Below are 21,532 nucleotides of genomic sequence, written 5' to 3' on the forward strand. Positions count from 1 at the left end.
GTAACGGAATAGTACAGGCGACAAACAGTTTAACAGAGATAGGCAATGCTTCACTCAACTATACATGCACGTGAAATAATGATTTATAGATGACAAGTAAAAGCCCAGAAAGATGCACAAAAATGGTTCAAATGGCTCTGAGCACTATGGGACTTAGCTTCTGAGGTCATCAGTCCCCTAGAACTTAGAACTACTTAAACCTAACTAACCTAAGGACATCACACACACCCATGCCCCAGGCAGGAATCGAACCTGCGACCGTAGCAGCAGCGCGATTCCGGACTGTAGCGCCTAGAACCGCTCGGCCACCACGGCCGGCCAAAGATGCACACATGAAGGATATAACATGATGGTCTCCGATGTAAGAGTAGAAGAAAATAATCCATATTATGTAAAAATCTTGACCCAAGTCGAGATAATGAGATATTAAATGGTTCCCCAATAGAAACCAAATAAGAAAACAAGAAGAGTAGGTGATAAAGGGAACTGATCTCCTATGGAAATGTAAGAATAAAATTGTCTTAGATAATTGTAGACATACTCGAAATGAAGGAATAAAAGTGCAGTAGGCTGAAACCGCAGCTGCATTGATTGATTGCACAGAATTGACAAAAAAAAAAAAAAAAATTGTGTATCGAATGTTACTTGGAATGGAAGATATGTTAAAATAGCAATAACTAATGACTAAATGTATGTGTAAATTATTACATGCAATCCTTGAATGGGGCCTGGAGAGACTCTGAGCACAATGGAGCGAGATAATCGGTCTGCAAAGCCTCAGCAACGGCTACACACCACATTACTGGCTGTTGCCAGAATCTAAGGGGCGTCAGCACCACACATTCTTCTCGTCTCCCAGCTCACCCCCTCACGAACTGTAGGTTTCATAAATTATTTCTAGTGTAGTGAACTTCAAGTTGATTTATATCAATAGAACGGCCATAACAAGTCCAATGCTTTAAAGTTATAATAGTGAGAAGGACGGCATTCGCTGACGAAAAAGAAAAAAAGTAGTGAACCAGTGACTCATTGGACGGCAATTACAGAGCCGATGGTATAGTACATAATAGGAAATGGGCATTATGAATTAAGATAATCCTAATGGCAATTTTATAAGTTTTGATTAGCTTGTTTTGTATTGGATGCAGAAAGAATTAATATGCAAAAGTTTAGATTAGCAAACAGGAAGTGGTATATGAGTAGAGGTTCCACCTTAGATAAAACAAAAGTACATCTGAATAATTATTCAATTTTAAATAAGGTAAAGTACACATGAATAAAGATTCAATTTTAAATAAGGTACATGTTAGATAATGTTCATGGCATATTCAGAAGAGAATTAAAGCTAGAAAGGTGCCACCATGAAGGTACCTAATAAAGATCGCATCAGATAATGATCAGAAATAATTATTGAAGATAGAATACGTACTAAAATGTAATAGGAAGTATATCTGTATAGCTATATCATGTTAAAGATAGTGTAATAACGAGAACAGTAATCGATAAGCAATGATGCTAGAATATGTGCCAGATTAAGTAATACAAATGATTAAAGATGCAAACCGAGGGCAAGAGATACCCAACCAAGAATATTTTAAAAATTAAACAAGGTCTTCGAGCATATTGAATTTTGAAAATAAAAGAAGGGAGGAATGTGTAATGCATACATGCATTCCCTTCACGTGTTTAAGCCAAGTATTACGCACATTTATGCGATCGGGAATGCTCAGTAGCAACCAGGCTACACGTACATTTGACAATTAAGCGTCAGCAAGGAGCATTAGTGATGAAATCATAGGAGGAGGAGGAGGAGATTAGTGTTTAACGTCCCGTCGACAACGAGGTCATTAGAGACGGAGCGCAAGCTCGGGTGAGGGAAGGATGGAGAAGGAAATCGGCCGTGCCCTTTCAAAGGAACCATCCCGGCATTTGCCTGAAGCGATTTAGGGAAATCACGGAAAACCTAAATCAGGATGGCCAGAGACGGGATTGAACCGTCGTCCTCCCGAATGCGAGTCCAGTGTGCTAACCACTGCGCCACCTCGCTCGGTGAAATCATAGGAGGCAATGTTGTGTAACCTTAGTAGGCACAAGATTCGACCATTCTGGAGTAGGATCTTGCAATCGGAGACAGTGTTACGAAGCAAACTTCCGTCACAATGTCTGCAAATGTGACGTCAGATCCGCCTAGCAACAGCGATCTGAAGCCCATTGGCTGAAAGTTTGGATGTATATGTATAGGAAACGAGCGAAGTGTCCATATTGGCTGAGGGAGAAAGGTGAGGTCTCTATTGTCCGTCGGGAAGACAGGGTGAGAAGACAGGGTGAGTTATTCGCGAGGCGCCTCTCAAAACGCACCGTCGAGTAACCGGGGGCGGCTCCAGAAGAACGGTCGCGAGTAAATATTCTAGCTGTTAAACATGAGATATAAAGTGACCGTTAGTTATCAGTGAACGCCACGTGTCATGGGCAATGTATATCACGAGTATGAAAAGTGAGAAATCTGTTAATGTGTTGTAAAGGATTGAATAACGGCATAACCAAGAGCCGACATATTGGAAATTCTGTGAAGTGTGTTTCAAAGCATTTTCTTTATTAAAACGAGTATAGTACAAAACGTTGTTGACATTTAACAACTGGCATCCCGAAACACTCCACTTCAGCAGGATCGCAACCTACATGGAACCTGGCGTCTGAGCGCTACTACAGCGCGACGAGGGACTGCCGAAGCAGCAAGAAACCAGGTTAGTTATAAAGCGGCCAGAGAAGTACTTCCTTGTCGCTTCGTGATTATACAGATATAGACCAAGGGCCATAACGTACTGCATTGCCTCTCATGACGCCAAGCACCACAGTAGAAGAATACGTCACCTTACTGGTTTGTGCCTAATTCACTAACATTAGCTATTAGGAATTCAAATAAAAACTACTATCAATAAAACTCGAGTGCCTAATTAACTAACATCAGCTGTTAGGAATTAAAATAAAAACTACTATCAATAAAACTCCAGTACCTTGATTAATGAGTCGTGACAATGGCTTTCAGCATGATAAAAATTGGAATCCTGTTATTAAAATGATCGACATGCTCAGTCGATACTCAGCGATAAGATTGTTCTTACCTCACCACTGAGGACTCACACACAACTTGGCTGCCTCGTACATGTCATCACCTAACACATGCGCCGTAAACCGCCAGAACGATTCGCATACACGGAATTCGCTATAAATACCATGATTGTATCAGGTCTCTTCAGTACTTCGCCTACTCACCTGAGGATGGCCGGACGTCTCTGGGTCGAAATATTGTGGCAGAATGTTGATGGGATCCAGCTGCAAACCCGAAAATTACTGGATGTGTTAGACTTCATAATTGCATCACTGTTAATAAGTGAAAGCGGGGCACAGGGCTCCTGGAGTGGAAAGCCCAAACCCAATTGAGGATACACTATCACAATATTTTGTATGTACCAATACATAACAGAATTGCACACTGGTAAAAGCATCGACATCCAGATTATATCAGCTGAATCTTAGCTCATAAAAAAGCATAACAACGTGAGTTAAGAAGTCAGAATGTGTATAACCCTCAGTTCAACAAAAGTTAGCAATCATTACCAAATTAACCCAAACTGGAAGGTATCTAAAGTAGAATGATATTTCGAAACTAAACTTATAATTTAAGTCCAGTAATAATAGTTTCAGGTTCAACTAACAACCCCCTCCCACTCCTGAAAATGGGAACTTTAAGTAAAACACAATTCAAAACAATTTATTTAATCAAAATTACTGTGGAGATAATATTATAGGCCACAGGTTAATCAATAAAATCTCCGGCCAGATGGGCTCAGTAGAGTCACAACTTTTTATTCATTAACTTAAAATAATATGACTTACAAACTTTAATTTAAAGAGAGAGCGCTTTCTTAACAATGTACAGATAGATCAATTATGGCGCCATTGCCCTGTGGCAACGCCTGAGGCAGTGTTCGACATGACATACACAAAATAAATCCCAATCTACTACATATAAAAAATAATAAATTCACGACCGATGTGATGGTACTTTCCAAGCCAAAAGTTTTATGAACCATCAACATAAGACAATGAACCTTCCAATTAATCAACCAGTGAAAGAAAGGAAGTTTATTCTAAAAATTAAATCTCAACATTGTCAGCTTTTGCGGTTCACAGGTCCAGCATAATTCTAACTTTAAGTTACCACACAGGAAAGTGAAAATTAATGAAACCACTACTTCACCTTTCTTACATAACCACAACAAAAGCAAGCAGTGGATCAGTACTTAATTACATAAAATTAATAATGGAAGCAATAGATAATTAAGAAACAGATTGGCCTAAGTGACACCAATTTGCTGTAAGGTGAAGCAGACAGCTTTGGAATCCTACAGTGGTTATAATGGCACTTCCGAATTAAAATAAGTGCAGGAATAACGGAAGAATTACTGGTAGTCAGAGCTTGTGCTGGCTTCACACAAGAGAACCTTAAATGGTATATACCTTCCACAACTATTGCCAGACCACTTGGAAGGCACAACCATTAACACTGGCCCCAACAACAGGCGCAACCAACCACTTCAAGCATACACAGCACTATAGGAGGTACAGAATTCAGACACTGGTGAACCAGAACAGTAAGACAGTGCAGTCACAGCACAATATGGTTTTTGACAAGAAATGAAAGGACAAAAACTTAACAGTTTGGAGCACACTACTTACAGTACCAAACAGCTCACCCACAAAAATGGGTCCAGTTGGCAGCAGCAGTGAGAAGGCCGAAGAGACAGAGGATACCACAGGACAGGACAAGGCCGTGCCCAGGTGTAAATTGCCCATGGACAGCAACAGCTCCCACTGCAGACACCGCCAACCCCAGTCCCCACTCGGCGCACGGGAGTACTACCCTCTCCCTGCCGTCCCATAACTCTCTCACTCTCTCCAACCTCGCTGCAAACCGACCCACCACATAAACATCCTAGCCTGCCCCACTAAAGCTTCGCACAGCCAATCGTGCCACAGCAAAGTCAACCAAATGAAAGAGCTGACCCACGACTGGGGCCAAAGATAAACAAAAGGTGCTACGACCGACGATAAAGAAAAGTCGCTACGACTCAACTGTGACCTCTTGAAAGTGTATTAAAGTGGTGAACAGTACCAGACAGTAATCATGATAAAGCTATGATTAAATAAAAGTTATTCAGTTTTGAAGATAAAATGAGAGCGCTTTATGAAATCCAGGCCACTGCTCCTGCCCAGAGTGTAGTGACAGTGTTTGCCATTGATAAGCGGACTTTTTGCAACATTATGAAAAATCTTAAAACTATGTAATTTGCACTACAACAAGATGAACTAACTGGAAAACTAAATCCGCCAGTGGCATATAGCTGACCACCATTGATGATGAGTTGTACACCAGATACAAACAACAACGCTCTGTCAGAGTTCTTGTAAGTGAAGTTGGGCTGCAGGCTGCCGCATAAGGATTCTCTGATAAATTAGGCCAAACACGTTTAGAGATCAGTACTAGATAGCTGTTCATATTCTGTAATCAGGGCAATATCTCTGACAGAGAAGTGTGTGGCAAAGGTTAATTTCGGCTGGAACACGTCTGAACATAATTCTGGCACCTCCTAGAGGTTTTATTTTTGAACTCACTAGATCAAGTCAGAACAAGAAAAAAATGGCTCTGAGCACTATGGGACTTAACATCTGAGGTCATCAGTCCCCTAGAACTTAGAAAAACTTAAACCTAACTAACCTAAGGACATCACACTCATCCATGCCCCAGGCAGGATTCGAACCTGCAACCATAGCGGTCGCGCGGTTCAAGACTGAAGCGCCTAGAAACGCTCGGCCACAGCGGCCGGTTTCAGAGCAAGAGATTTAAAATATTAAATGTATATTAAATCACAATGAAACTATAATTTTCCACTGCACTAGCGCCAGTGAATGTAACAGTGGGTGACCAACATGATGCGATGGGCAGAAGCATGGGAGAGGTACTGTTTGTGTGTGTGTGTGTGTCTTTCGTATACACAAGATCAATGTTTTCAATGGCTGCCAGCCGTAACGTTTGCAAGCTGTCACTTGCTTTAATCATAAATAAATATCTAAGAGTAGCCAGATGTTATTATCTTTACATAAAGGAAAATATTATCTTGGCTATAACCTTCAAATTGTGTGCCACACCTTCAATTTTTATATATAAATTAGTGAATTTACTCATCGCGCTTTTGTTACCCTATGCTTGTAATCACTTCGAGGACTTAAACTAGTAATCAAATTAACTAACTTAATAATCCTTAACCCTTAAACTGTCGGTGACCCATGTACCACCACAATAAAATAAAAACAGTGAATAGTAGTGGGATTATGAATGAGGGTATTTAAGTTTCTAAAATAATGACAAGTTTTGTTAAATCTTAAGTAACTACAACTTTCTGCAGAGCCAGCTGATAAATCTTACACAATAATCAAAGCACTTAGGAATAGTGTTTGGGCCGGCCGCGGTGGTCTCGCGGTTCTAGGCGCGCAGTCCGGAACCGCGCGACTGCTACGGTCGCAGGTTCGAATCCTGCCTCGGGCATGGATGTGTGTGATGTCCTTAGGTTAGTTAGGTTTAAGTAGTTCTAAGTTCTAGGGGACTGATGACCAAAGATGTTAAGTCCCATAGTGCTCAGAGCTATTTGAACCCAATAGTGTTTGATAGGCAAAGCATACATTGGGTAGAATGATACTAATTCTCCCCTAAGTTAATCCCTTTCACAACACAATGTGACTTTGCTTACGTGAATCCACCGGGAGGACCAGCTCTATTCAAATTGAATCAACTATGGCCAAGTATACTACAGACTGCAGTTCACCTGAGAACAGGGACCTGTGACTATCATCCAACAACTGTGCCCTGATGCAGCAATACTTTACCCTTTCGCCTTGATTCAGGCAACAGCAGAGAACGGCGGGCTGTGGGCTATGAGTGGCGCACTGCAGCAGCTGTATGTTTTGGCGTGTCCACAAAAGTATGTGAACTATACGGCCTGGCGTTCTGATTATCAGAACGAGGGAAACTTCCCCATCAGGGCCCTCAAATCACAGAATATTCCAGTTTGAGATGCACCCATTCGCTGGTCTGACCAAACCGATTTGACTCACAGGCATGATGGTGCGTACTGGAATTGCCAAACATCAGACATTCAACTCATGATGAATAGGTTCACCCTCATGACGCACGATATGTTCAAGATAATATGAAGTTCCACTGTCGGTACAATCGGAAAATGCCATTGGCTCTTAGTCTGCCACAAGGTACAGACCACAAGTCTCATCCACTAGGGAAAGCCTGGAAGTTCTCCACCAGGGGAGGACCAGAAGATGAAGCCAAAGAATAATAACCACTATCCATCATACTTCAGTACTGGAATTGAATTAGCAAAAACGAAACTGGCCCCACATTAAACATTACTCATTGAATCTTTCCTCTTGACTGTTCTGTTGACCTGGTAGCTGACCCAGACACAGCACCACGTTTTACACACTGGGCGAGGAAGCCTCTACTTTGCATATCCTGAGAGGAACCAGTCAGCGACTCCCAATCTCTCTTGTCTGAAAAAAGATTTTGAATAGGGAGGCGTCATTCTCATGGTAAACCATGTTTTGGCAAAAAATCTAGCTAGATAGGACCACAGTTCTTTGTTCATGGAGTGATGTAATCTTTCTGGGCCGATCACTTCAAATTCTGAAAGAAGACTGTTAAGCTTCACAGACAGTCATGCCTGTGAAATACATGTAATTGCCACTCACTAAAAGTGCATGGCGACTTCGTGGCATCAGGGGCTGTAACAGTCTTGCCTCCACTAACACATACTCCTGCCGCTCTGTTCATATTGTGCCAGCTTCTAACATGAGGGTGCATGGAGTTATATGCCCTTCCTACCATTTGCACAAATGCTTAGTATACAGCAAAATAGCTTCATACACCCACTTCAGGCCATCTAGCGCCTTTGTAGTGGGCTTACAGCTGGCCTAGATAAAATGTTTTGCGAGCAGAAGGAGAAGAGACCTTCGGCTAGAAGCCCTCTGAGGAAAATACCACTAAGCGGTGCTTCCCAGAAACACATACATGGCCAGGTAGCTGCACTCAGCATTTATGGCCCCCAATTCATCTCTCTGCCCGTTGCCTCCGCTATGGCCCCTCAGGTACTAGTTCTCTACAGGTTACACATGCAGTCACAAGAACATTCTGCCCACAATTTCTCAATGTAAAAGAAAGACATAAACCACATATAGTAAATGTAGTATCTGGAGACCACAGAGATCACGACCTAAAATATGAATGTTTATCTGACTGACGATGTTGTTAAAGTGAGAGAGTGACGTGGCACCTCTCAGGTTCAACCGGTTGCATTGTAGCACAAAACATGACGTGACATGAGGAACAGAGTGAACTGTTATAAATGTCGTTTGTCTGCTAATCATTGAGTTCTGTTATAAATGGGATGATTTAAGTACATATTCAGCACTTCAAATAAGCAGCACATTTGAACATGGACGTCCCTATAATATGTCTTCATGAAACGTTAGTTCGTTGCCATTTGCTGATTGGTGTCTGGCGCCTGAGATGGTAACAGCCTGCTGAACCAAAAATGTTTAAATAATAACGGAAGTAAAAGAGAAACTTCGAAAGAGCTAGGATAGAATGCAAGAATCTTTTGATACGTGTAAAATATTCAAAGATGGATGATTGTTATAAATTAGACTTTGATTTAAATGGTCGACTTTGGTGTGTAGAAGTTTTTAGTTTAACCACATGGATACTTTTGTAATAATTCTCTCTTAATGGCAGAAACATTGGTAGCATTTCCCAGAAGATATATTATATGTGTAAAACAATTTTTGGAATAATATATAGTAAAAAACGATTTCTCATTCTAAGTTTTAACATCATTTTCAAAAACGAAATATGTGATTTTTTGGCTTAAGGGGGAGGGGGGGAGAGGGAATTGTATGGTTAAAGAGGTGTGTTATACCAGCAAAAATTTTAGAAGTTAATGCCAGGTGTGTGGGGAAAGTTTGAGTGGAAATGTAGCATTTTGTAAGGAATTAACAGCTGATTTGGAAGAGGGAAATATTTTTTTGTGCACACTTGTCGATTTTATTGACATTAATATGGAGCACACTAAAAGAGACGCGTCAACAAGTGATAAAAGAACAAGCACAGAAGAGCCTCAACCACAAGTAACTTTCTTTAAGATATTAGCAACAGACATTTGCGATGAAAATATTGCCATGGTATCATTCCACTAGTCGTGCCTCTGTTGCACCATAACACTGTAGATTCAGATGACTCCAGAAAATAACTGTAAAGTACTAAAGTAAATGTAGCATGTAAATTTCTAACATAGCGAAGCTTTTCATTGTTGAATGTACAGCATATGTGTTACTGGATTAAAGTCCCCTTCTGCATTTTTTGGTCTGCAAGTGAAGGCGCCTCAGAAACTGCTGTACGGATTCTGATACATTTTTCGCTAGTCGACAGAGTGATTCATGAGTAAAATGTGTCTATATAATTTATGATTACAGTAATACTGAGTGTATTGTAATTTGTTCCATATTTATTTGGCATTTAGGATGACATCTCGCGGCAATGGTACGAGCTACGAGCTAACTGGGCAACCACATAGGAAGCGATGTCAGGCTCGAAAAGCGGTAAACTAAACAGCCGCGCCACAGAGCTGTACATATCTGTACATTATAAATTAAAGCCACATTTTTCGGTCTGTGTGTGAAGGCTACTCTCAGGAACTAGTGTAATGATTTTGATATGCTTTTTAGTAACAATGGTTCACGAGGAAGGTCTATATAGATAATTTGTTGTAGTTGTGCAATACAAGTAAACGGTCTGTAGATACTTAGTACTACCTTCTCAAAGGTGGGGCAGGTCACTACTAATTTCGTGTAAATTGGTTGAACTGTGATGAATTAAAGTCCCCCACTTCGTTTTTTGTGTGTGAAGCCTATGCTTCGGAACTCCTGTCAGGATTTTGATAGTGTTGTCACTAATACGTAGACTGATTCACAAGAATGGTTGCTGTACGTAATTTTTGAGTGGGTCACTGGTAAATACATAAAGATGTATGTGCTGTAGTATACACAGGGTGTCTCACTTCAACATTTCAGTGCAAATATAGAGACTGAAAACAGATTTTCATGGGTATGAATGTAAGGCAGGCGATCACGGAAGTAAATACTATGGGACATTCGACAAAGTAAGCAAATATCATTTTCAGCACAAACTTATGTTTTTTTAATGTACACCCTTTGTTATTTCTTACACAATCAGTAACATGAAAAATCATGAGAAGAATGGCGTTGGTTGCATCGTAATAGGTCAATTACATCCCGAGAAATTGCAAAGTGAAGTTGATGCTTGAAACAAACGGAACGCTCCGCTATCGCAGGTTCTGAAATGCAAACGTGAACCCAATGTTGCTCATCATCGCGATGTCACTGATGTACTACGATGCAACAAATGCTATACTTGTTGCTGTTTACACTGTTAATAAGTGGAAACAATATGGATGTCTAGTTACACACAATGAAAGAGAAAGGATATACTAGTTTGTGCTTTATTGATGTTTACTACAGTACTAAAATGGACGTAATGTTACGGAAAAACCGAATATCACTGGCCACGCTAAACATAATTAATAGCTGACCAAGGATCTATCAGAGGGGTAATAGTAATTGTACATACTTGTATGAATGGACATCTGTATTGTTTCCAGCCCACTTAATAACAGTGCAAATAACAGTAAGTACATCGACTGTTGCATCGTAGTACGACAGTCACATCGCGATTACGAGCAATGTGTGGCTTATTTTTGCGTCTAGGAATATGAAATAGTGGTGTGTTTCGTTTATCTCAAGCGTCAACTTCACTTTGCAATTTCTCAAGATTTAATTGACCTAATATGATGCAACCAATGACATTCTTCTTGTGATTTTTCATGTTATTGATTGCATAAGAAATAATTCGGGGTGTCCATTTAAAAAAAAAAAAACATAAGTATGCATTGAAAATAATGTTTGACAACTTTTTAGAATGTCTTACAGTATTTACTTCCATGAGCTGCCTCACATTCATACCCATGAAAGTCGTTTCACAGTATATATATACTGTCCAATGGACAGTGACCGGGCCAAATATCTCACGAAATAAGCATCAAACGAAAAAACTACAAAGAACGAAACTCGTCTAGCTTGAAGGGGGAAACCAGATGGCGCTATGGTTGGCCTGCTAGATGGCGCTGTCATAGGTCAAACGGATATCAACTGCATTTTTTTAAATAGGAACCCCCATTTTTTATTACACATTCGTGTAGTATGTAAAGAAATATGAATGTTTTAGTTGGACCACTTTTTTCGCTTTGTGATAGATGGCGCTGTAATAGTCACAAACGTATAAGAACGTGGTATCACGTAACATTCCGCCAGTGCGGACGGTATTTACTTCCTGATACATTACCCGTGTTAAAATGGACCGTTTACCAATTGCGGAAAAGGTCAATATCGTGTTGACGTATGGCTATTGTGATCAAAATGCCCAACGAGCGTGTGCTATGTATGCTGTTCGGTATCCTGGACGACATCATCCAAGTGTCCGGACCGTTCGCCGGGTAGTTACGTTATTTAAGGAAACAGGAAGTGTTCAGCCACATGTGAAACGTCAACCACGACCTGCAACAAATGACGATGCCCACATAGGTTTTTAGCTGCTGTCGCGTCTAATCCGCACATCAGTAGCAGACAAATTGCGCGAGAATCGGGAATCTCAAAAACGTCGGTGTAGAGAATGCTACATCAACATCGATTGCACACGTACAATCTTTCTATGCACCTGGTATTGCATGGTGACGACTTTGAACGTCGTGTACAGTTCTGCCACTGGGCACAAGAGAAATTACGGGACGATGACAGGTTGTTTGCACGCGTTCTATTTAGCGACGAAGCGTCATTCACCAACAGCAGTAACGTAAAATGGCATAATATGCACTATTGGGTAACGGAGAATCCACGATGGCTGCGACACGTGGAACATCAGTGACCTTGACGGGTTAATGTATTGTGCGGCACTATGGGAGGAAGGATAATTGGCCGCCATTTTATCGATGGCACTCTAAATGTTGCGATGTATGCTGCTTTCCTACGTAATGTTCTACCGATATTACTATAAGATGTTTCACTGCATGACAGAATGGCGATGTACTTCCAACATGATGAATGTCCGGCGCACAGCATATTTCATGACAGGTGGATTGGTCGTCGAAGCATACCATGGCCCGCACGTTCACCGAATCTGACGTCCCCGGATTTCTTTCTGTGTGGAAAGTTGAATGATATTTGCTATCGTGATCCACCGACAACGCCTGACAACATGCGCAGTGTCAATGCATGTGCGAACATTACTGAAGGCGAACTACTCGCTGTTGAGAGGAATGTCGTTACACGTATTGCCTAATGCATTGAGGTTGACGGACATCATTTTTAGCATTTATTGCAAAAAATGTTCAAATGTGTGTGAAATCATATAGGACTTAACTGCTAAGTTTATCAGTCCTTAAGCTTACACACTACTCAACGTAAATTATCCTAAGGACAAACATACACACCCATGCCCGAAGGAGGACTCGAACATCCGCCGGGAGCAGCCACACGGTCCATTTATTGCATTAATGTGGCATTTACAGGTAATCACGCTGTAACAGCATGCCATCTCAGAAATGGTAAGTTCACAAAGGTACATAAAGGTACATAAAAAACTTACCTGTTACCAACTGTTCGTATACACTTGTGAGCCATATGTTTGTGACTATTACAGCGCGATCTATCACAAACCGAAAAAAGTGGTCCAACTAAAACATTCATATTTCTTTACGTACTACACGAATATGTAATAAAAATGGGGGTTCCTATTCTTAATAATAGCTTCAGATAACTATTCCAAAAACACGTTTCTATAATTCGAACTTTTAATAATTTGGACTGAAACTCATTGCAGTTAGTCCAAAATTAGTGAGATTTTACACTACATAAAATCCGGACGAGGCACTGGTCCTGTAGTAGCCAAAATAAATCACCTTGATGAAGGCCACTTGTAACAATGGTCGAAACGTTGGTTTCATAAACAAGATGAAACAGTCACACACACTGAAATGTTTTACAGAAGACTGCAATTGCTATGGACGCCTGCACTCACACAAAGAATACCGATCCTGACGAGCCAATGCTCATAAAGTAGGTGGAAATGCTCTCCGATGTCGGAGAGGCTGAAAGCGAAGCCACACCCGGGTCAGGAGGAGCGGCCTGGGAGATGCGCTGCTCGCTTCTTTTTTGTTTGTTTGCTGCGTTGTTCCTCTGCTCGCCACAGGGCGCCGCTGCCATCCCCCGCACGTCCTGACGAAGTTTGCGGCACCGCCGACTGCCTCCCCCACTCCAGTTGGCCCCACCCCCTGCCCCGCTCCCCTCGTTCGACGCTCTGCCAACTTGGATGCGCCGTGTCGAACGAGATGTAGGTGCTGGCTTCCCCCGTCCCGCGGGCAGGCCCAGAACAGAAAACTGTTTTCCGTCCGCCTTACTTTTCTTGCAGCGGCGAATCTGTGAATCTGTTTCCCGTGTTCTCTGGAGGAAAATATATCTCCGGTATTGCACCCGCGACCGTTAAAAAAACTACATGACCGGATCGGCGATAGAAACGACAGCAGAAAAACCTGATAGTTAACATACATTTGCCGCAGTTAGTCCCATATTGGGAGATTCAGCTGCTGCTACCGATGTTGTTTTATGCAACACGTAATGTTGTATCTTGTCTTCATAAACCGCATGCGACATTTTTAAATTTTCCCTCTCGCCACGTCGAAAAAGCGAACATGACATTTTTGTAGGAAATTTAAAGTAATTTAATTTTCATTAATTAAAACTTCAGGGCTGAATTGCCGTGGTCCATATACAAAACTTCTTCTCCTTCCTGACGTTTCGTTGCCTACTGCGGGCAACATCTTCTGAGGTGAGTCGGCGACTGGCTGCTTGGCTCTGGAGGTCCCGCTTATATAGAGCGCTTAGATGGCGCCACCACTCATCACGTGCTTTCGACTTTAAAACTATCTCTGACTAGTGCCATCTCTCTTTGGTACAAATTCGACCGCCATATCTTGTCTAGTTTTAATCCTTCTTCTTTTTTATTAAAATTATTTTCCTGCTTGTAGATCTGTGCAGCTTCTCTATACCTGTGGGCATAATAACGTGAGATCCTAGCTATTACTTTCGTCTCACTAAATTTTATTTCGTGATTACCGTCTTTAAAACATGTTCCGCTACAGCTGATTTGTCAATTTGTCCCAATCTGCAGTTCCTTTTGTGTTCCGTTAGGTGCAGATAGAGAAGCTGTACAGATCTACAAGCAGGAAAATAATTTTAATAAAAAAGAAGAAGGATTAAAACTAGGCAAGATATGGCGGTCGAATTTGTACCAAAGAGAGATGGCACTAGTCAGAGATAGTTTTAAAGTCGAAAGCACGTGATCAGTGGTGGCGCCATCTAAGCGCTCTATATAAGCGGGACCTCCAGCGCCCAGCAGCCAGTTACCTCAGAAGATGTTGCCCGCAGTAGGCAACGAAACGCCAGGAAGGAGAAGAAGTTTTATATATGGACCACGGCAATTCAGCTCGGAAGTTTTAATTAATGAAGACGCCGGCCGTGAAAGCTTACATGTTATAATTTAATTTTGTTCTGGGATATGTTTTGGCTAGAGGCCGTAGTTTTCGAGTTATTCAAGAGACACGTACAAAAGTGACCTTGGAACTCACCCCCATACCTATTCAGCCACCAGAGGTCAGGATTTTTAGTATGTTGTTCATGGTACTCCCTCTAACCACTGTTCAAATATTTGCCACTGCACGAATCATTTCCCACATTCGACCTTTCTTCGTCTTTACTGACTAGCCTTATTACGCCACCAGCTTAGTCGAGCACTTACAGATTGTAATATTGACGTTTGTTTAAATTTCACCTAAGAATTCTGAGAAATTTAGGACCATAAAATGAAGAATTACGTCAATGTATTCGTCAGCTCTTCTGACTACAAAACCACTGTGCTTGTAAGGGTTAAGTTTGGATGGAATTGTCAACATAACAACATAATAAGCTTTAGCGTAAAGTATGCAGAAGTTGTTTTTGTTTCGTTAATGTCGTGTGTACGTGCAGATTAATGATGTTAATGAAATGACCGACTGTGCTGGTGAAAAAAAAAAAATTCGTGTTTTGCTTCACGGCAGGTCCTGTTCAAAAAATGGCTCTGAGCACTATGGGACTCAACTGCTCAGGTCATTAGTCCCCTAGAACTTAGAACTAGTTAAACCTAACTAACCTAAGGACATCACAAACATCCATGCCCGAGGCAGGATTCGAACCTGCGACTGTAGCGGTCTTGCGGTTCCAGACTGCAGCGCCTTTAACCGCACGGCCACTTCGGCCGGCTGCAGGTCCTGTCAAAAAAAAAACAAAAAAAAAAACGCATGGACGTCTAGGGAAGTGATTCCAGTGGTGGTTTTCCGTTGCCTTCCACTGATGATGATGCAGTGATAATGAGGACAACACAACACCCAGTCCCTGAGCGGAGAAAATCTCCGACCCAGCCGGGAATCGAACCCGGGCCCCTTGGCGTGACAGACCAGCTGGTGCTGGTGACGCAGTAGCCTAATCAATAGAGACCAAAAATGTCGAATATTGGAAATAATTAGCGTAGTTGGAAATTTTGGCTGGAGGGAGTGCCATGAACAACATACTAGACATCATGACTGGTGAGGGATGAGTGTCGGGGTGGAGATGCGTTTGAAGATCACTTCTGAACGATTTTATTGAATAACTGGAAAACCGTGGCCGACCCATATTCCCACCTAGCGCCACCTGTCTGCTGCCACCGTCCATGTCCTCCATGCTCGCTACTTTGACATCACCGCAGGAGGTCTTTCTTGGACATGTTCAAAAGAACAGACATCACGCACACATATATCAAAATAAAGGATGTTCCAAAAAGATGTATCCAGTTCCACAAGATTATTCAGAATTTATCTCAGACAAAGGACTAAAATGTTTTAAACCACCTGGTCTTACAAGTGTATATCTTTTACACACATGCACATTCATTCTTTGAGTGTTCATGACAGTTACATGTAGGATCAAAGTTTTCCTTTAGTTTTCACAAATGTTGAATGAGGTCTCCGCGTGACACACAATAACACATGCAGACTATGGTAAAACTCGCCGCATACCTTTTAGCGCATGTCTGTAATTACTGCATTCACGTCATCTCTATTCGACACACATTGGGTAATGAACAAGCGAGAGACCTAGCTGCAACAGGCAAACCGCTACCGGCAACCTCATGAATTGGCATCTTACAACTGGCGCCCAGGTACACTTTTAGCTTCGTTTCGTAAGTTAAATCTAATACTAATTTTCCATTTTCTTTCATCTAGAAACTGATACCTTGTGAAATTCGATAAATCTTTTTGAAACATCATGTACTGGTAGGTTATAATTAAAGTGCAATTACTCACGGAGATCGACTTTGGGCTGTAAATATTGTATGGCAGCGAAATATGGTGGATATGCTAACACCTTAATGCGGAGCAGATTTAGCTGGAAAAAATTAGTTCCAAATTTGGCCGCCTGGGGCAAATCTGGCGCTACACTTGTTTCTGCGATGGTATATCTGCGCTATCATCTGACAAGTTACAATGTGAGTGGTCAGTACACGGGAGAGCGATATGCTGATAGGCATATTCCATTTTGGACATTGTTAGGGAATTAAATATTCCAAGATCCACAGTGTCAAAAGTGCCGGGAATGCCAGATTTCAGGCATTACCTCTCATCACGGACGATGCAGTGGCAAACGGCCTTCACTTAACGACTGAGAGCAGCAGCATTTGTGTAGAGTTCTCAGTGCTAACGACAAGAATCAATGCGTGAAATAACTTCAGAAATCAATGTGAGACGTACAACCAAGGTATCCGTTAGGGCAGTGCGGTGAAATCTGGCCTTTGGTAATACCACACCGCCTGCAGCGCTTCTCCTGGGCTTCCGACCATATTGGTTAGACCCTACACAACTGGAACACCGTGGCCTGGTCAGATAAGTTCAGATTTCAGTTGGGAAGAGCTGATGGTAAGGTTCGAGTGTGGCCCACAAAGCCATGGACCCAGGTTGTCAACAAGGCACTGTGCAAGCTGGTGGTGGGTCTATAAAGGTATGGACTGTGTTACATGGAATAGATTGGGTCCTCTGGTCCAGTTGAACTACTAGGAGACCATTTGCATCCATTCATGGACATACTGTTCCCAAACAACGATGGAATTTTTGTGGATGAAAATACACCTTGTTACTGGTCCACAGTCGTTCGCTATTGGTTTGGAGAACATTCTGTAAAATTCTAGCGAACGATTTGGCCAGCCAATAGTCTGACATGAATCCCATTGAACAGTTATGGGACATAATAGAGCGATCACTTTGTGCAGAAAATCTTGCACCAGCAATACTTCTGCAATTATGGATGGCTGCAGAGACAGCATGACTCAATATTTCTGTAAGGGACTTCCAATGACTTGGAGTCCATGTCACGTCGAGTTGCTGCACTACTCCAAGCAGGAGGTCCGACACGATATTAGGAGATATACCATGAGTTTTGTGATCTCAGGAGGGATAACTATCGTGAAAAAGAGACCATGCCCTGTTATTGAAACTTTTTTCTGAACGGCAGGAATTACGATGCTGCATTGAGAGAGTATTTCCGACTGAAAGGCCTGGTTTAAAGAAGATTTCGAAAAACGGGTGAGCTTGGTGTGGCGCCTGGAAGAGGGAGGCATCCTATCCCGGTGGAAGTTACAAGGTTGCTGTTGCTGCAACCGACCATGTAGAACGCGCCCCAGGTAGTGCTAGTGGTCATGAAGTGCCACGAGGGTGGTCCATCCCATGTTCAACATACGGACAGTTTTGCGGTCTATTTTACAAATGGTTCAAATGGCTCTGAGCACTATGGGACTTAACATCTGAGGTCATCAGTCCCCTAGAAATTAGAACTACTTAAACCTAACTAACCTAAGGACATGACACACACCCATGCCCGAGGCAGGATTCGAACCTGCGACAGTAGCGGTCCTACGGTTCCAGACTGAAGCGCCTAGAACGGCTCGGTCACAGCGGCCGGCGGTCTATTTTACACTTGTACCCTACAAGATCCAGACCGTGCGGCGAATGAAAGCTCATGATTTGCAGCAACGTCCTGAATTTGCCCTTCGGTTTCTGGCACGGATAAAAGTTGATAACATGTGGCCGGGAAATATTGTATGGAGTGACATGTCACATTTTATTCTACAGGGTGCAGTGAATACACGGACGTACCGAATTTGCGATATTGTCGCACCACATGTTATGCACGAAGAGCCATTGCTCTTGCATATGTGACTTTGTGGTGCGGATTCACAAGCACCTATATTCTCGGTCTGTTCTTCTTTAAAGGGTGTACAAGTAGAGGGTCTGTCTGGTGTACCGTGACATACCCTTGGATGCATGAGTGTTCTGACTGACGTTAATGCATGATGGACGCTTCAGACGCCCCCAATAGAAATTTCTATAAATATTGCTATTTTTCAGCCTTGTTACGCTTATTATGAAAACTTAATTTCATAAACGAATAAAAACACTCTTATAAAACATATCTGTAGTTAGTTTACATTAGGAAAACGTTAAACGAAATTTCTGGACATTAATTTCAATGGAATAAAGTTCAATTTAAAGTTTACTATTTTTATTGTTTTGGCATGTAATAACTTATATTGACATTTACATAAACTAATAATTGCACGTTGCTGAGGTACAACGCAATTCAATATGCATAAAGCATCCAAAGAAAGAAAGAAAAAATAGCTAAGTTGCACATTACGTAACAAAAACAAAAATTAAGCTACGCATCATTGTATCACAGTAAAGATTTGACTGCCTCACGCAGAGGTCTACACGTTACTGGAAACAATCTTCACAAACAAGCGCGTTATATTCATTGTATATACGTTAGAACATTTTGAAAAACACTGAGAAATGTTCCTTTTCAGTTGAGGTGGACACAAAAAGCATCTTCTTCTAGCCATTTTTCTTTGGTTGATGATATCCGTTCCATGGCCCCTTTCGACGCCACGTGTAGCCAATGCTTGCAGGACATTTCTTTGCAAATTTAGAGTTTTAGCTTTGTACTCCCTATGTGGACGAATAAGTTCTAGGGCCAAGTCTTTCAAGACAATCCTCTTTTCATATAATTTTTCATTGCGGTATTCTGGAAGTTGATTTCTGAATAAATAGAAAGCGTTTAAAGCTGCAGCACCCATTACAGAAGCCCATAAAACAAATGGCTATCTCCTTGTCTGTCCTTTTTGCAAGTGGAAGTATGAATCTTAAGGTCAACAGCATCCACAATTGATTATGTTTTGTTATAAAATAAAATAACTTGTGGTTACTTCTTTCTGTGAGCCTCATCAGCTGCGGCGTCGTGATGCATGTAACTTACTAGCACCACACTCTTATTCTTCCTTGGTACATAATTCACAATAGTGAAATCATCCCTGAATCCAAACGTTGAAGACAGAACCTCTCACATCTTACACGGTTTTATTTCAAGCGGAATCTGTGGTTTGTTATGGCGAAAATCACCAACTGCTATAATTCCTTCAATTAATCTGGAAATAGGGAAACACTGGTAAGGTACACTGATAAGCCAAATCTTATGAAAAACTGCCCACCGGGACGTTGAATGCCTGGTGGCATTGCACGGGCACGTGAGGCGATAGCAAAAGTGTGTAAGCGGAGCAGACACGAATGGGGGATCACCCTAGCGAAGATATGGGCTGCAAATGGGGAAATCCATTGAGATAAAGGCAGATTATTATTACGCAGAAACTCTGAACGAGTATCTCGAAAACGGCGAAGCTGATCGAATGTTCTGAAGTGTCGGCAGAAGTGCCAACACCGTGTTGTTTGAGGAAGCCGAAATGCACGCTATAAGCTCACGCAGGATGGCGTGAGGTCTGAAACCGGATACTTAATGAATGCTATAAAGAAAAGTACGTAGCTGCTGGAATACTTAACTTTAATCCATAATTGGTGAACATTGGTCTTGTTACTGTACATGCTTCATTAGATACATGGCAAAGGAGAAATGGCGCCTTGCTAGGTCGTAGCAATTGACTTAGCTGAAGGCTATGCTAACTATCGTCTCGGCAAATGAGAGCGTAATTCTCAGTGAACCTTTCCTAGCAACGTCGGCTGTACAACTGGGGCGAGTGCTAGTAAGTCTCTCTAGACCTGCCGTGTGGCGGCGCTCGGTCTGCAATTACTGACAGTGGCGACACACGGGTCCGACGTATACTAATGGACCGCGGCCGATTTAAAAGCTACCACCTAGCAAGTGTGGTGTCTGACGGTGACACCACATGTTCATGTGCTACTATCGTGAGCATCTACGGTGAGAGGTAGAAGGACAGTGAAACTATCACTAGGTGCTAAATACTTGGACGTCCACGACTCTTCACAGAACGTGGGGTTCTGAGGTTTGCGTGCTCTGTAGAGCAGGATAGATGATGATCCGTAGCATCTCTGCTGGAAGAGCACTGTACTGGTGGACACACAAGTGTTGCGGAGCACACAGTTCATCGTACATTGTTGAACATAGAGCTCCACACCAGACTACCCCTACGTGTTCAATTGTTGACCAAAAAACATCGTCAATTACGATTGCACTGTACGCGAGACCCTCGGCATTCAATTGTCGATCAATGGAAAAATGTCGGCTCTTTGGGTGAAACACATTTTCGCTACACTGTGTAGATGGTCGTCCCCACAAGCGCCGTCGTCGAGGTGAACAGTGCCTCGAAACGTGCAGTGCGCCACGGACGAAAGCTGGTGGGAGTGTTATTAAACCATGGGACCTGTGGTAGTAACCGAAGACACGCTGACAGCTGCGAACCACCTTCATCCCTGTCTGCTTGAAGTCTTCCTCGACGGCGATGCCATCTTTCAGCAGTTTAACTGTCCACATCTCGGAGTAGTTTGCTACAGTAGTTTGAGGAGACTTGTAATGAACTTGCGTTTATATCTCAGCGACCAAATTCGTCTGATGTAAATCCTATGGAACTCACCAGGGTCGTTATCGGGTGCCGTTACCGCGTACGCGAATTATCGGGTGCCGTTACCGCGTACCCGAATCAGTGGCCCGTTATTGACGCGAATTACCTGTGCGTAGACATCTAATGCCACATACCTCCACAAACCCACCAATAAACTGTCGGATACCTAATACGCAGTATCAGTGATATATTTCGTTCCAAAGACGGACAAACAAGGTATCAAGCAGGTGGTCATTACGTTTTGGCACATCATTGTAGTTGTCCATTGTGATATTGACTGAG

The sequence above is a fragment of the Schistocerca nitens genome, chromosome 6, assembly GCF_023898315.1.
Source record: "Schistocerca nitens isolate TAMUIC-IGC-003100 chromosome 6, iqSchNite1.1, whole genome shotgun sequence".
NCBI classification, from domain to species: Eukaryota; Metazoa; Arthropoda; class Insecta; order Orthoptera; family Acrididae; genus Schistocerca; species Schistocerca nitens.